Genomic DNA, 15,144 nt, shown 5'->3' with positions numbered 1-15,144 from the left:
TTTACAAGAGAATGAGAGGCTATATCAGAAGAGCCGACCCCTTTCCCCTCTCAGATCCAGGCACCGTGTCCCCCCCTTTCTTTCAACCAAAGCTAGCGTCTAAATGCACCAGAACACCACCGGCCCGATGCTCAAGGCTTCGCATCCGGCTCCACCCAACTCCTACCTCCCGGGTGAGTTTGTGTGTTAGAGAGAGGGGCCTCCGGCCACTCAGGAGTTAAAATGGCAGCGGGACTGGAAGAGGGGGTGGCGTGGCAGGCAGACGGGGAGGAGGCGACCGGAGTGGGCTGGGGAGGTTGGGAGAGCGGCGGAGCAGCGAACGAGAAGAGAAGCCGGGAGGAGGGGCGCGCGGAGGGGCGCGGAGCGCCGCGGGGGCCTGCTCGCTGCACCAGCGAACGGGCGGCGCGCGGAGGGAGCGTCCGATCTCCGCCGCCAGCCTCCAGCAGCGGGGCGCGCGGAGCGCGCCACGGTTGGGAAGGTGGCTGTTCTGCCATCGCCCTCACGGGGTTCTGCTCCAGGACCACTCCCAGGAAAACTCCGCGGCGGGGAGGCGCCCGCGACCCCGCCCCGGCCTGCGCGGGCGGTGCGCGGAGGGAGGCGCGGGCCGGCCTCCCCTTGCCCAGCCCGGGCCGGAGCCGAACGGTGCGCGGCGGCGCGGGCGGCGCGGGCGGCGGACGGCGACAGCGGCTGGCGGTGAGTGTGAGGCTCCCGGGAGGACCCCGGGCGGGTAGGGGGCTGGGCGCCGGGCGGTGGCGGGGCTGGACGGGGACTGGGGGAGGGGCGGGCTTCCGCCGCGACGCCCGCAGGGGAGCCGGGGACTCGGGCGGGGGGGCAACCACGAGGGGAGAGGAAGGGAGGGCTGGATGCTGGAAATAAGGTTGCCGACTGCGCGGGCTGGACCTGAGGAGGGGGCGTCTGGGCTTGAATCCACCCGGAAAGGCCCGAACCGCCCCAAACTGTTGCTGGGCAGAGCGGGGCGCCCGAGATGTCGGGGAGCCGCGAGGTAGCGGAGAGGTTAGGGAGGGTGTGACAGCGGCGGACTTGCTGGGGGCTGCGCTCCAGAGCCTGGGGACTTCCCCTGCCTTGGAGCTCGGGTGTCCAAGGTGGCCTTGGGGTCTGTCCGAAGTATGTGGAACCCGGAGTCTGGCTCCTGCCGGGCGGCAGGGGTCTGTCCGCAGCCCGGGATGGGACCCTTGGGTGGGGGATGGGCCGGCCTCGGGCTCAGCTTGCGCGCCCCGGGAGTGGGAAGCGGAGGGGAAGGCCAGCTTGGGACCACCACAACACCCAGCAGACGGGAGGGGCTGGCTAGCCACAGGTGGTGCGTCTGTCCTGCAGGCGAAGGGCGGCGCAGGCACCGGCTGCCCAGCCAGCGAGGAGCCGCCGCCGCCGGGCGAGGGGAAACTGAGCTCCACTGGGGGCTGAGCTGAGACGCTAAGGAGGTGCGGGAGACTTGGACGCTGGGGCTGGCCCCGAGGGGTGTTGCTGTGCGCCCCCTCTGTCCCTGGCCTTCCTCCCCCACCAAAGGAACAGGAAGGAAAATGTCAGCTGGGCTTTGTGCTCTGTTCCTCAGGCTGCCGCAGCTCCCATCTGTTGGAGCCAACGCAGTTTCTAATTGGGCGACTAGCAGGGTCGGGAGGGGGTGGGCTGGGCGCAGCGCTCAGTTGCCGGAGATGGACCGGGCGGGCGGGCCCTCTACTTGAAGATCCCAGAAGGTGTGGTGGTCGAAAAAACAGACTCACCAGGTCAGAGGAGTAGAGGTGGCTCCCTGCCAGCTTGCTCACCATCATGGGGCGATCTGGGTCTTTCCATGCACCCTGGCAGAGGGGGAGCCTCCCCCCCGCACCCCAGCTTGGGATGGGCTCTGGCCCACGTCCTCTTCCCGAATGAGAAGGCAGCGATCCCCTCCCCCTGCTCCTTAAAGGCCCCTCCCATAAAGAGCCCTGGCTATGGAATGGCCAGGCTGTGTACAGGGTACTTAGGCCCCTTTGCCTGTGGGCACTGCCGTTACCAGAAAAAAGTCACATGTGGGTGGCCTGACCCATTTTCTTGGCTGGCCAGGTGCCCTTGTGGGGAGAAGGCAGAAAAAAGAAGGACACAGCTAGGGGGCTGAGCCTTCCAGGCCCCCTTTGGTCCCCTGCGCTGGCTCAGACTGAGTCCCCTCCTTCCCACCTGGGGTGGGGGTCGGGGAGTCCCTCGATCTGGCTTGAGACTTCATCATTTGTAAAGGTGAGAATGAAAGGTCTCAGGCTTCAGGGATTGAGACCTGCCCAGGGTCTGGCAGACCCCTGGCATCTCAGAGCACCCCCAAATCCACACCCTCTCCCTGCATAGCCCAGCTGGAAGGAGACACAGAGGAGCAGGGGAAACTCAGAGGTCTGCTGAAATGAATTCCAGGCTAAGAGAGTTCCTCCTGCTCCCCTTTCTTTATTCCCTTTGCCTCCCCCCTCCTTCCTCCTCCCCTCTTTCTCCTTCACTCTTCACTTTCCCCCTCAAACATCTCTTCATCTCCCTTTCCCCTCACATTGCTCCCCCTCTTCTCTCCCCCTCCTCCTCTCCCTCCCTCCCAGGTCTGTCTCCTCCACCTTTGCTCCATCTCTCTTCCGTAACCTGCAGCTTCAGCCACGAGCCAGGGAGCCTGGTGTGTGCCCTCGGCTCCCAAGCATCCTGATGATGGGAACACAGGCACTGGTGGCTTTGCTGCATCCCTTTTGCAGAGGAGGAGCCTGAGAGGCGGGCCTGGCAGCTGCATTCCCCTGGCATGGCTCCTGTACCTTGCCGTTCGCCCCTCCTACCTACCCTCTTTTTTTTTTTTTTTTTTTAATTTGAAAGGGGAAAGATAACCCATTGCTTTAAAAAAGAAAAGTGCATCAACAATTTATTGAGCACCTCCTCTGTGTTTGGCACTATTTTAAGAACTGAGAGTACTATAGTCAATTAAACCAGGAGTTCCTGTTGTGGCTCAGCAGTAATGAACCTGACTAGTATCCATGAGGATGTGGGTTTGATCACTCGGGGTTAAGGATCCGACCTGGATTCCGTATTGCTATGGCTGTGGTATAGGCCGGCAGCTGCAGCTCCAATTTGACCCCTAGCCTGGGACCTTCCATATGTCGTGGGTGCAGCCCTAAAAAGAAAACAACAACAAAAAACCCTCCATATCTCAGGGTGGAATCAAACTTGGATCCAGACTTCCCAGCTGATGAGGCCTGTGCCAGCTAGATGCTTTCAAAGACTCAATGCTTGTGATCAGTGGCAGTGGGGTGTGAAAAATCTTAGTGTCATCGTGATAATAATTGTCATCATCATCATACTGAGTGACCTCTAACATGGCAGGCCCATCTCCTTACAATATGCCAGGTACTGCAAAGCTTCAGGGTCACCCTGTCCTTATGACATTTCTGACCTCAAAGGCTAGACCAGTTCACATCTCACCAGTTTTCTGGGAGGGCTGAATCGTAGGCCAGTGATTTAGGCAACGAAGGGAGAAGAAACATTTCTTACTGAGGACCTGCTAAGCACCAGTCTGTCAGGAGCTTTATAAAAATCTCCTCATTCTTAACAACCTTCTAAGTTCTGGATTATCATCCCTTGCTGTATAACTGAAGAAACTGAGGGCCAGAGAGGATAAACCACTTGTCCCAGGTCGCAAATCTGTTTTGGAATCATGGATTGTCTGCAGTTCATTTGGCCTCTATGTCTGTGACAACTTATATTGGTATCTGAAGTACATCTTAACCGAATTTTTCATGAGCATGCCTGATCTCAGAATGTGACAGTGTATAAGAATCTGCTGGAGTTCCCATCGTGGCTCAGTGGTTAATGAATCTGACTAGGAACCATGAGGTTGTGGGTTCGATCGCTGGCCTGTCTCAGTGGGTCAAGGATCTGGCATTGCCGTGAGCTGTGGTGTAGGTCTCAGATGTGGCTCGGATCCCGTGTTGCTGTGGCTCTGGAATAGGCTGGCAGCTGCAGCTCCGATTGGACCCCTAGCCTGAGAACCTCCATATGCCACAGGAGCAGCCCCTAGAAAAGGCAAAAAGACAAAAAAAAAAAAAGAAAAAGAAAACAAAAGAATCTGCTGAATGGTTTCATGAATAAGCTTTCTCAAGGCCATCAGGGAAGGCTACCTGGAGGAGTTGGGAGTCTGGGAGAGGAGGCAGTGGATCTTCCTGATCCCACACAGATCTGTGACAAGCTGTAGACAGGCAGTCACACAGACACACACACGCACACACACACACCTCCATGTAGAGTTGATGGGAGATTGCTCTTTTCATTCAGGGTCAGGTATAGGGGCTTGGTCCATGGCCAGCCTAAAGAGTCAATGTCACGGGTGTTCTCAGCCTCCTTGGGCAGGTCCGGATTCTAGAAAAGCTCCAAGGCAAGGAATAGGAGTAGGAAGCTTTCAGGTGCGCAAGAACTACTGGGAGGAACAGGGACAATGGACAGAGGCTGGATGGGGCAGGAAAGGGAGAGAATGACCTAGGAACAGACAAAGGCAGGAGATAAACGTAAACCAGAAGCAGGAGACATGCAGGAAAAGATAGGACAGGCAGGGCAGGGCAGACAGTAGCATGCAGTGAAATTGCTAAGCAGGGGTGAATGAGGATGCCTTTATCTGATCCTTCCTGGAGGGCCTTGGTCTCAGTCTTGCAGCTCAGAGGCTGCAACATACACGTTAGCTTATGCAGGCGTGTGCTTACTCAGTCCGCCCATCTTCTCTCAACACCTGCTGTGCCCTCAGCCCTGGGCTGGGGTGAGACAAATCAGATGCTGCCCCTGGCTTCTGAGGAGTTCACAGGAGCGGTTGGAGGAGTTGGGAGTCTGGGAGAGGAGGCCACATAGCTGGGGTTCAAATCCAGGCCCCTCCACTCGTAGCTGGGGGACCTTGGACAGGTTATCTAACCTCACTGTGCCTCAGTTTCCTCATGTATAAATGAGATAATAATAGTACCTACTTCATAGTGTTGTTGTAACAATTCAAGGAGTTAATACGTGTACTGTGTTTAGAACAGTGCCTGGCATAGTAAGTGCCAGTTAAGTATTCTTATTATTGTTGAAGCGGGGAGTCAGTCTTAGAAAAATGAAACAAGTGCTATAATTACAGGATAAGCAGATAAAGGGGTGACTGCGGATTAGGGAATGGTGCTCAAAGGACATGCTCTTGGGGCAAGGCTTGACAAGGAGTCAGCCAGGCAGAGGTGGTGGGCCTGGCAACCCTGGGGCCCAGGAGTTGGATGTGGAACGGGGTTCTGTCGTGTGTATGTGCCGCCTTCTGGGGACACCAGGAACACCCAGGACACATCCCACTTTGTTTCCAGTGCTTGGAGCTGAGCTTCCAGTGAGGCTGGCTGGTTGCCCAGAACATCCCCACACTCGCCAGCCTGAAACACTTGGCTTTTGGGCAGGGGACCTGGCACATCCCTGCTGGGATTGGTCTCATGACGGCGGCCTCCTAAATGTTCTAAGCCACCACCAAGCAGTCCCTGCTTCAAACCCAGAGCTGCCAGGACCCTTGTCCTCTGGCTTCTTGCACTTTCCAGGGACCCAGGAGACACCTTGGCCTGAGGCACTTGCCTTTTACGAGGTGAATTCAACCTCGGTTGAGAATTGCAGTTTCTCTCTGTACATTCCTTCCACCCACACCTTCCCTACTGCTCAGCATTTGATGGACTTGAAGTGAATTCCAAGATGCAGAGCAGGCAGAGGGTTCCTGGGGCACTAACTGTTATTCAACCTCCATAACATATATTAATGCCATATTGTAATGGCATTAATTATAGCAGCTGGCATTTATCGAGCACTTACTATGTGCCAGGCACTGTGCCACCTGCTTCATCCCATCAACTCCTCAAAAAATACCCCGTTAGGTGAGTCCTCTTATTATCCCTAATTTAAACACAAGGAAGAGTTCCGGTTGTGGCTCAGGGGGTTAAGAACCCAACATAGTGTCCATGAGGATGTGGGTGCCAGTCTTAACTCTCAGTGGGTTAAGGATCCAGAGTTGCTGCAAGCTGCAGTGTAGGTCGCAGATGCGGCTCAGATCCAGTGTGGCTCTGGCTGTGGTGTAGGTCGGCAGCTGCAGCTCTGATTCAACTCCTTGCCTGGGAACTTCCATATGCTGCAGGTGCAGCCCTAAAAAGGAAGAAAAAAAAAAGAAGCAAAAGGAAACTGAGACTCAGATAGGCTGGGTAACTTGCTCAAGGATGTGTAGCTAGGAAAAAAACCGAGGCAAGATTTAACCTTCTCTCTGACCAAGGGCTCCTGCTCCTTCACTCTTGCAGAATCCAGTGTCCCCTTCCCCACAGTAAGAAGCTGCCCATGTCCTGTCCAAGCGGGGGGGCTTCCTACCCCCTTTTGGGACCTTCAGAAGCGGTCTCCCTTCTTCCTCCCACAAATCACAGTTCCAGGAGAGCCAACATCCATTCCTTTTATCCCAGCTAAGCGCTTTGGGGGGCCACATGGAGCCAATAGCCTCAGAAAAGCTGGACCCTAAGAGTCAGTGCCCAGGGCCACATAGTGGGAACCAGTGCAAAGGTGACTTCCAGGGGACGTGAGGGCGAGGCTCAGAGCCCAGACAAGGCAGAGGGAGATGGGGAGGCTTAGGATTAGCGCCATCGGTGAGGCGTCTCTAACAGGGGAGGCTCGTGTATCTTGGGAAGAAGAAGTACAGTCGTTCCTGTCGGTTTACAGACATCTCACAAGGCATCAGATCCTTCAAGAGCAAACACGTGGTAGAAGGGGCAGCAATTGTTAGGCAGCCAGCAGGGTCCCGCAGGAAAAGCAGGTTTGTCTTTCCTCATCCTTCCCGTGGGGGGGAGGAAAAGAGGCGAGGAGAGGGGAAAGGCAGGCAGTTCGTGTTTCTTTATAAAGGGTCTCATCAGAGCCAAGGGACGAAAGCATGTGTCTTTGGCCCAGGAGGCGGGGTCCCGGGGAGGGAGGAATGATGCCCAGGAGTTGGAGTGGGCACAGAGGGGCAGCTGGTGGGCAGGCTGGGAACCTAAAAGCTGCGCATGGGGGAGGGGAGAGACCTGACCCTTCACCTTGCCCGGCCATCACTCCTGCCCCCTCATCTCTGCTTCTGGATAGGCCTCTCAACGGGAGGAAGGTCGCAGGGGCTCACAACAGCTCCCGGCCTCCAAACCGCAGAAAGTGCTTCCCCAGAGCTGGCCCCGGGGTGGAATGGTGGCATCCCATATCGAGGGAGAACCTATAGAATTTCCTGTCCATTGCCCATCTCTGAGCACAGCTGTGCCTTGGCCACCTCACACCCAGTGTGAGACTGGCGTCTCTTCATTCAGCACGTATTTATGAAGCATCCGTGCCAGGCACTGGGGGTGTCGCTAACAGTGAGCAACCAGAGATCTCCACTCTTATGGAGCTTGTACTTTATTGTCGGGGGATACAGGAGATAAATAGTACAGTGGACTTTTCGACAACCCGGGTTTGAACTTCAAGGCTTTTTTTTTTTCCTCAATAGTAAATACTGCAGCACTCCAGGACCCCTATATCCATGCTTGGTTAAATCTGTGCATGTGGAGGAACCACACGCAGAGAGGGCTGACTATAAGTTTTCATGCAGATCTTCAGCTGTGCAGAAAGAAGGTCAGTGCCCCAAACCCCTGCCTACAAGTGTCAGCTGTATATTAGAAAGTGGCATGGGCTAAAAAGATAAATAAAGCCGGTATTGTTAGGAAGAGGAGCGTTTGTAGCTCTGTCCAGGGAAGACCGCTGAGAAGGTGACAGATGAATAAAGATGAAGTGGAGGCAGGTGGTAAGGGCATGCCTGGCAGAGGGAACCGCAGGTGCAAGGGCTCAGAGGCAGGGCTGTGCGTGGCGGGTTGGAGGAGGCCAGATCTCGGGGAGCCCTGGAGCTGGGGTGAGGAGTTTGTTGTTCCCTCAGAGATAGACAAGCCTTTGCGGGGTTTAGGGCAGAAATGATACGATCTGACCTTTCAAACCACGGGGCTTGGGCCACATCCATTTCTGTGTTTTACTAGGTGGCTGGTCAGGGAGTTCTCCGGGCATTGAAGCTAATTGAGTCGGTCACTACTGACCCACCCAGTCCTTTTGGGCTGAGCCCCAGGCCTCCTAGGCAGTGGGGGATGGGGCGGAGGAGAACAAGAAGGAACCTAAGACAAGCAAGGTGTTTACTTGTAAGGGAACCTGCGAATCAGTTGGAAAGGCCAAAAAAAAAAAAAAAAAAAACCTTACACTCCCAAGAAATAAGGAGGGAATAATACCAGACAGTATTTAAAACCAAGTGCTAAACTGTGTGATTTTAGACTATAAATGTTATCAGAACTGTGAGCTCTGTGTGGGAGTATATAGGGAACGCTTCCCGAGGAGGTGCGGCTGACTTGGGCCCTGAAACCGGGGTGGGGTTTGGATCTGCAGAGGAGAGGATTCTCAGGAGGGGGCTTGTGATTTGTGGGGGGAGGGGGGAAGGGTGGCCAAGCCAGGGGAGGGCCCCTGGATGGGCATAAGGCAGCAGGTGTGTAAGCTGCCAAGGGCCGGCCCTTTGTCTCTGGGGCAGCCCTTTCCCCACCATCTGGGTCTCTGGTGTCCCCTTACTGCTCTTCGGGAACAGAGAGCAGCCCTTGAGAGAATGGAAGCCATCGGTCAGCGCTCTTGGCCTCTCCTTTGCAGAGATCTCTGTCCCTCGAAGCCTTCTTGCTCTCAGGAGGTTGTGTTTCCAGCTCTCTAATTGTTTGCATAGATCTGCTCTCCTAATCTGGTGCCATCCACCAGTGCCCCCTTGGCCCCCTGATGTCTGGGGTCCAGCTCTCTGGAATTCCCTAGAGCTCCGATTTTCTACCACGTCTGCAGCGGGCTTCTCATCGCCCTCTCACTGCGGGCTCCTGTCTGGTAGGTTATACCTAGAGGATTCCAGTTCATTTCATGTATAGTGAAATGGGAATGAAATTGTGCCCAGATGAGCCTACATCCCCTGTGCGGGGTGAGCCTGTCTTTCCCCTGGAGAGAGGTCGCCTGAGTCCTGGGGGTTGGGCATCCTTCTGGTGTGTGGAGAAAGATGGCCCTAGGATGGAGTGGGAGCCCTGGTCATGCTCTGCCCTGCCTGAGACACAGGCGGACTCTTCTGTCCCCTGGCCCCCAGCCAAAGAGAGGGAGCCAAGAGGCACAGGGGCAGGCTTCTTTCCGTCCTCTGTGCCCTCAGCAGCCTGAGGACAGAGCTCGGTCCCAGAGGCACCTTGTCTCTGCCATCTCCATGGTGCAGGCGTGAGCCTGAGCCTGGTCTGCCACCCAGAGAAATTGGAATCAGAGCTGATTAGGGTTTCTTTCCTCACCACATGCCCTTGGGCATTTTCCTTAACTTCTCCGAGCCTCGGTTTCCTCATCTATAAATCTGGGTTAATAGCACCCACTTCATAGGATTGTTAATGATAAGAGCTGAGCTGCTGAGTGCTTCTGATGCGCCGAAAGCTTCACTGCATTTATCTCACTTAATCCACAGAACGCTGTGAAGTCGATGTTATTTTCCCCCCATTTTGCCGTTGAGGAAACTAAAGCGGGGACACATTCAGTAACTTGCCCGAGGCCACACACAGACGCCAAGTGGCAGAGCTGAATTCAGCCCCAGCTCTGACTCCAGAGCCCTGGTTCTCAACCACCACATTAAGCCAACTAATCTGTGTAAAGTGCCTGCTACAAAGCAGAGGCTCAGTAAACGTTGGTTCCTTTCCTCTTCAATCTCCCCAGGGCCCCTCCTCCAAAGAATGGCTTTCCCAACCGCATCACATTTTTTTCTCCGGGATCCCCTGGGACATATGATAGAAGTAGGAATGGGAATGAGCTGTCGGTTTATACTAAGGCGGGGGGAGGCTGAAAGAGGGTGAGTAATTTGCATAAAATCGTAACACACCAAGACTGTGATTAATACCCAGGGCACCTTTCTCATAAGAGCTTTTTGTTATTCGGCCCCACTGGGTCCCAGGCAGTTGGCAGAGCATCTTTTTTTTTTTTTTTTTTTCCTTTTCTTCTTCCAGCTGCACCTGTGGCATATGGAAGTTCCCGGGCCAGGGATCAAATCCAAGCCGCACCTGCCACCCACTGCCACAGCTACCACAGCTATGGCCGTGCCAGATCCTTAACCCACTGTGCTGGGCCAGGGATTGAACCTGCCCTGCTGCAGAGACAGTGCCAGATCTTTAACCTGCTGCACCACAGCGGAAACTCAGGCAGAGCGTATCTTGCAGAGATGGGAAGAGAGGTTATGCTGTGAGAGGAGAATAAGAAGCCAGCATCTCCCCCAGGTATTGGTTACTGTGGGCAGCAGGAAGATTCTAAGACCTAGGCATTTGAACTGGAGTGTTCATTCTAGAGTTTCGTAGAAATAATCTGGGGACTCCTCTGGGTGGATTTAGAAAGGGGACAGTGTCGAAGGTCACAGTGTGGGGCAAAAGGGACGTTCTCTCAACTTAATGACTAACAACCATCAGTATTCCTTCCACCCCAAGTGCAGCGCCAAGGGATGGGGATGGGTAATAGGGAGCAAAGGAGATCAAGGTCACGGCCTCAGGGGTCACCCAGTCTGACAGAGGAGATCATTCACACACATACATGGATACACGTGCCCACACCGCTCCACCTGACCTAACCTGGAAGTGAAAACAAGAACAGAGGATGCCGGGTAATCTGATTATATGAGTAGAGATGGAAGGGAGAGGAAGGAGTTGAGACTTGGGAGGGGGTTCCCCAAAACAGCCCTCATGCTTTCCACGCTGGAGTCTTCTTTTCTGGCAGATTCGGAGACCCATCTCTCTGCGCACCCCCCCCCCGCCCCGCCCCCAGGATAGCCTGAGCCTGCCAGCATTCACAGCCCATGGGCAGGCCCCAGAATGCCTCTGATTTTTCATCCTAAGGCTCCCCCTCAGGAGAACAGGAGGATTCCAGGTCATGGCATTGAAAACTGATAGCCACCGAGAGTCCTCTGGTCCTGTAGCTTTCAAACGTTTCTAGAAATTGACTCATTTTGCAAGACAAAGCTATGCGTGTGGTAGAATCACGGCATCCCAGAGATGTTCGCCTCCTAATCCCCAGAACTTGGAAATCTGTTGTTACAGGGCAGAGGGAATTAAGGGTGTGAATCAGCTGACCTTAAAATAAAGAGGTTATCCTGGATTATCCGAGGGTTCCCAGTGTAATCACAAGAGTCCTTTAACCGTGGAAGAGGGAGGCGGAAGTCAGTGTCAGAGGGATGAGATGTGAGAAAGGCCGTTGCTGGCGTTGAAAATGGAGGGGACCATGAGCTCAGGAGTGCGGCAGCTTCTAGAAACTGGAAAAGGCAGGGAGGAAGACCCTTCTCTAGAACCTCCATGGAAGAACCCAGCCCTGTTCACACCTGGCTTTTAGCCCAGTGAGACCCATTTAGGACTTCTGACATTTCAAACTATAAATAAGAAATTTATGTTGTTTAAGCCACTAAATTTGAGGAAGTATGTTACCTCCATGAGAGGAAATGAATATCGACTGCTATAGTTGGATCAAAGCCGGTGGACCAGAACGCCACTGCTCCGTCGCCTCCTGACCCAGGACTCTGGAGGATCGCTTCAGAGCTCAGAGGCTCTGAAGAGCCCAGTTTGAAAAACACCATGTCTGAGACACAGTCTGGTTATTTTCTCGATGATGAAACCAAGGCCCAGTGAGAAGTGGCGTTGTTGGAGGTCACGCTGAACTGGCGGACTCAGTCCAGGGCCTGCTCCTGTCTTGTCGGGTCTCAGGTGCTTGCCCCCCCACACCCCTTATCCACTCATCCATTTGCAATAAATGGATGCGTGTGCTTTTGCCTGCAAAGATCCGGCACTATGCTAAGCACTGGGCTGGAGCACAAGTGAGTTCCAAGTCCAGGAAGATGGGAGCGTGTGGTCCAGTGCTAGTCCTACGCTTAGCCCCTCACTGTGGGGCTTCTTCCTCCAGACACAGGTTGCTCAGGGCTGTCAGCCATCCTTAGCACGCCAGGTGGGCTTTGTCACAGCGGCCTCCTCTGGGCACAGCCCCTCCCTCTGTGAAGGGAGAAGGCTTGGCACACTGGCCCAGCTGCACCTGCCCTCCTGTAGCGCACAGGGCCTGAGCTAGCCGAGGAGCAGAGGCGGCAGAGCCCGGTGCCTGGCCTGAAACCAGCACTCTGCGAGTGCCTTATCTCCTGTCTGCCAGGCACCTTGGTCCTCCAACTCTCCCCGCAGCACACCTGAGCCACGGGCTGGCCCCTAGGGCTGCCAGCTCCTGGTGTTGGTCTCCATGGCAACCCCACATTTGCCGTTCTGGTTTCTAATGACTTATTGGTGTGTGTGGTAATTTGCAGAGCTTGGCAGGCAGAACTAGGGGAGCTGGGGCGGAGGGGTGGGGGTGGGGGTGGGGCAGCATGGGGGCCTTGGCCATGGGGAGGGACTTCAGGTTTGGAAGGGTGATCGAAGCCCACTTTTCTCCCTGCCCCACCCTCCTTCCTCCCTGCTGAGTAGTATCAGGAGCAAAGGAGCTGCTTCAGGTCCAGGGCCTCCCCTCCCTGAGGAGCGTCAGCTCTCTCCAGGCCCCTGAGATGGAGACAGATGGACAGACAGATGTAGAGCACAGCTGCTCACCTGTCAGGCAGGTGTGGGGTGGGGGTGGGGGGATGACAGGCGTGTTTACCCGGGCAGGTCAAAGCCCTTGTGTTTTCTGACATCTCCAGCCTGCTCAATGGTTCCTGAGAACAAGGGTCCCTTCTGGGCCCAGGAGTCATCCTACCTCATGGGGAGGGGGCTGGGATCGTGTCTCCACAGGACAGGTCCTTGCAGGGTCTTGGCCTCTCACAGGCTCAGAGAACCAAGCCAGGCAGCGCTGAATGAAATGCCAGATCGCATAGGCGGTGGGTGAACCAGCCAAGGAATCAAAGGGGGAGAGATGAGCAAGGGCCTGACCCTCCACTTCTCTTCAGCAAAGCTCACCCAACCTCAAAACTGCTTCCCCAGCAGGGAGCCGCCATCTGCGTGCCATCAGTCTTCCTGCATACTTCTCTGCCTCCCCCTTTGCTTCTGTCCCCGTTCCGGTCTCTGCTGAGATGGTCATGGGAGGCAGCCTGGCGTGCTGAAAAGAGCACCGTCTTTAAAGTTGGATACATCTGGGTTAGAATCCTGGGGCCACATTCTACCAGGTCTCTGACTTTGGACATGTCTCTCTCTTTTTTTTTTTTAATTATTTATTATTATTTTTTTCCCACTGTACAGCAAGGGGGTCAGGTTATCCTTACATGTATACATTACAATTACATTTTTCCCCCACCCTTTCTTCTGTTGCAACATGAGTATCTAGACAAAGTTCTCAGTGCTATTCAGCAGGATCTCCTTGTAAATCTATTCTAAGTTGTGTCTGATAAGCCCAAACTCCCGATCCCTCCCACTCCCTCCCCCTCCCATCAGGCAACCACAAGTCTCTTCTCCAAGTCCATGATTTTCTTTTCTAAGGAGATGTTCATTTGTGCTGGATATTAGATTCCAGTTATAAGTGATATCATATGGTATTTGTCTTTGTCTTTCTGGCTCATTTCACTCAGTATGAGGTTCTCTAGCTCCGTCCATGTTGCTGCAAATGGCATTATGTCATTCTTTTTTATGGCTGAGTAATACTCCATTGTGTATATATACCACCTCTTCCGAATCCAATCCTCTGTCGATGGACATTTGGGTTGTTTCCATGTCTTGGCTATTGTGAATAGTGCTGCAGTGAACATGCGGGTGCACGTGTCTCTTTCAAGTAGAGTTTTGTCCGGATAGATGCCCAAGAGTGGGATTGCGGGGTCATATGGAAGTTCTAGGTATAGATTTCTAAGGTATCTCCAAACTGTTCTCCATAGTGGCTGTACCAGTTTACATTCCCACCAACAGTGCAGGAGGGTTCCCTTTTCTCCACAGCCCCTCCAGCACTTGTTATTTGTGGATTTATTAATGATGGCCATTCTGACTGGTGTGAGGTGATATCTCATGGTAGTTTTGATTTGCATTTCTCTTATAACCAGCGATGTTGAGCATTTTTTCATGTGTTTGCTGGCCATCTGTATGTCTTCTTTGGAGAAATGTCTATTCAGATCTTTTGTCCATTTTTCCATTGATTGATTGGCTTTTTTGCTGTTGGGTTGTATAAGTTGTTTATATATTCTAGAGATGAAGCCCTTGTCGGTTGCATCATTTGAAACTATTTTCTCCCATTCAGTAAGTTGTCTTTTTGTTTTCTTTTTGGTTTCCTTTGCTGTGCAAAAGCTTTTCAGTTTGATGAGGTCCCATGGGTTTATTTTTGCTCTAATTTCGATTGCTTTGGGAGACTGACCTGAGAAAATATTCATGATGTTGCTGTCAGAGAGTGTTTTGCCTATGTTTTCTTCTAGGAGTTTGATGGTGTCCTGTCGTATCTTTAAGTCTTTCAGCCATTTGGAGTTTATTTTTGTGCATGGTGTGAGGGTGTGTTCTCGTTTCATTGCTTTGCATGCAGCTGTCCAGGTTTCCCAGCAATGCTTGCTGAATAGACTTTCTTTTTCCCATTTGATGTTCTTGCCTCCCTTGTCAAAGATTAATTGACCATAGGTGTCCGGGTTTATTTCCGGATTCTCTATTCTGTTCCATTGGTCTGTCTGTCTGTTTTGATACCAGTACCACACTGTTTTGATGACTGTGGCTTTGTAGTATTTCTTGAAGTCTGGGAGAGTGATGCCTCCTGCTTGGTTTTTGTTTCTCAGGATTGCTTTGGTGATTCTGGGTCTTTTGTGGTTCCATATAAATGTTTGGATTGTTTGTTGTAGTTCTGTGAAAAATGTCATGGGTAATTTGATAGGGATTGCATTGAATCTGGATATTGCTTTGGGTAGTATGGCCATTTTTACAATATTGATTTTCCCAATCCAGGAACATGGAATATCTTTCCATTTCTTTACATCTTCTTTGATTTCTTTGATTAAAGTTTTATAGTTCTCGGCATATAGGTCCTTTACCTCCTTGGTCAGGTGTATTCCGAGGTATTTGATTTTGTGAGGTGCAATTTTAAAAGGTATCGTATTTTTGTATTCCTTTTCTAATATTTCATTGCTGGTATACAGAAATGCAACTGACTTCTGAATGTTAATCTTATATCCTGCTACTTTGCTGAATTTATTAATCA

The 15,144-nt window shown here is 53.1% G+C and overlaps 1 protein-coding gene across 1 annotated transcript in view; it reads left to right on the top strand.

The window, feature by feature from the left end:
* The first annotated feature begins 373 nt into the window (after window positions 1–373).
* The window catches only part of LRRN2 (leucine rich repeat neuronal 2), a 75,679-nt gene continuing 60,908 nt past the window's right edge, over window positions 374–15,144 (top strand). The window contains exon 1 of the mRNA XM_047753806.1: window positions 374–693. The gene's annotated coding sequence lies outside the window, so the exon portion shown is untranslated. The remainder of the gene's footprint in view (window positions 694–15,144) is intronic.

The sequence above is a fragment of the Phacochoerus africanus genome, chromosome 11 (genome assembly GCF_016906955.1).
Source record: "Phacochoerus africanus isolate WHEZ1 chromosome 11, ROS_Pafr_v1, whole genome shotgun sequence".
Taxonomy (NCBI): domain Eukaryota; kingdom Metazoa; phylum Chordata; class Mammalia; order Artiodactyla; family Suidae; genus Phacochoerus; species Phacochoerus africanus.
This window is presented reverse-complemented; position numbering and strand designations above follow the sequence as displayed.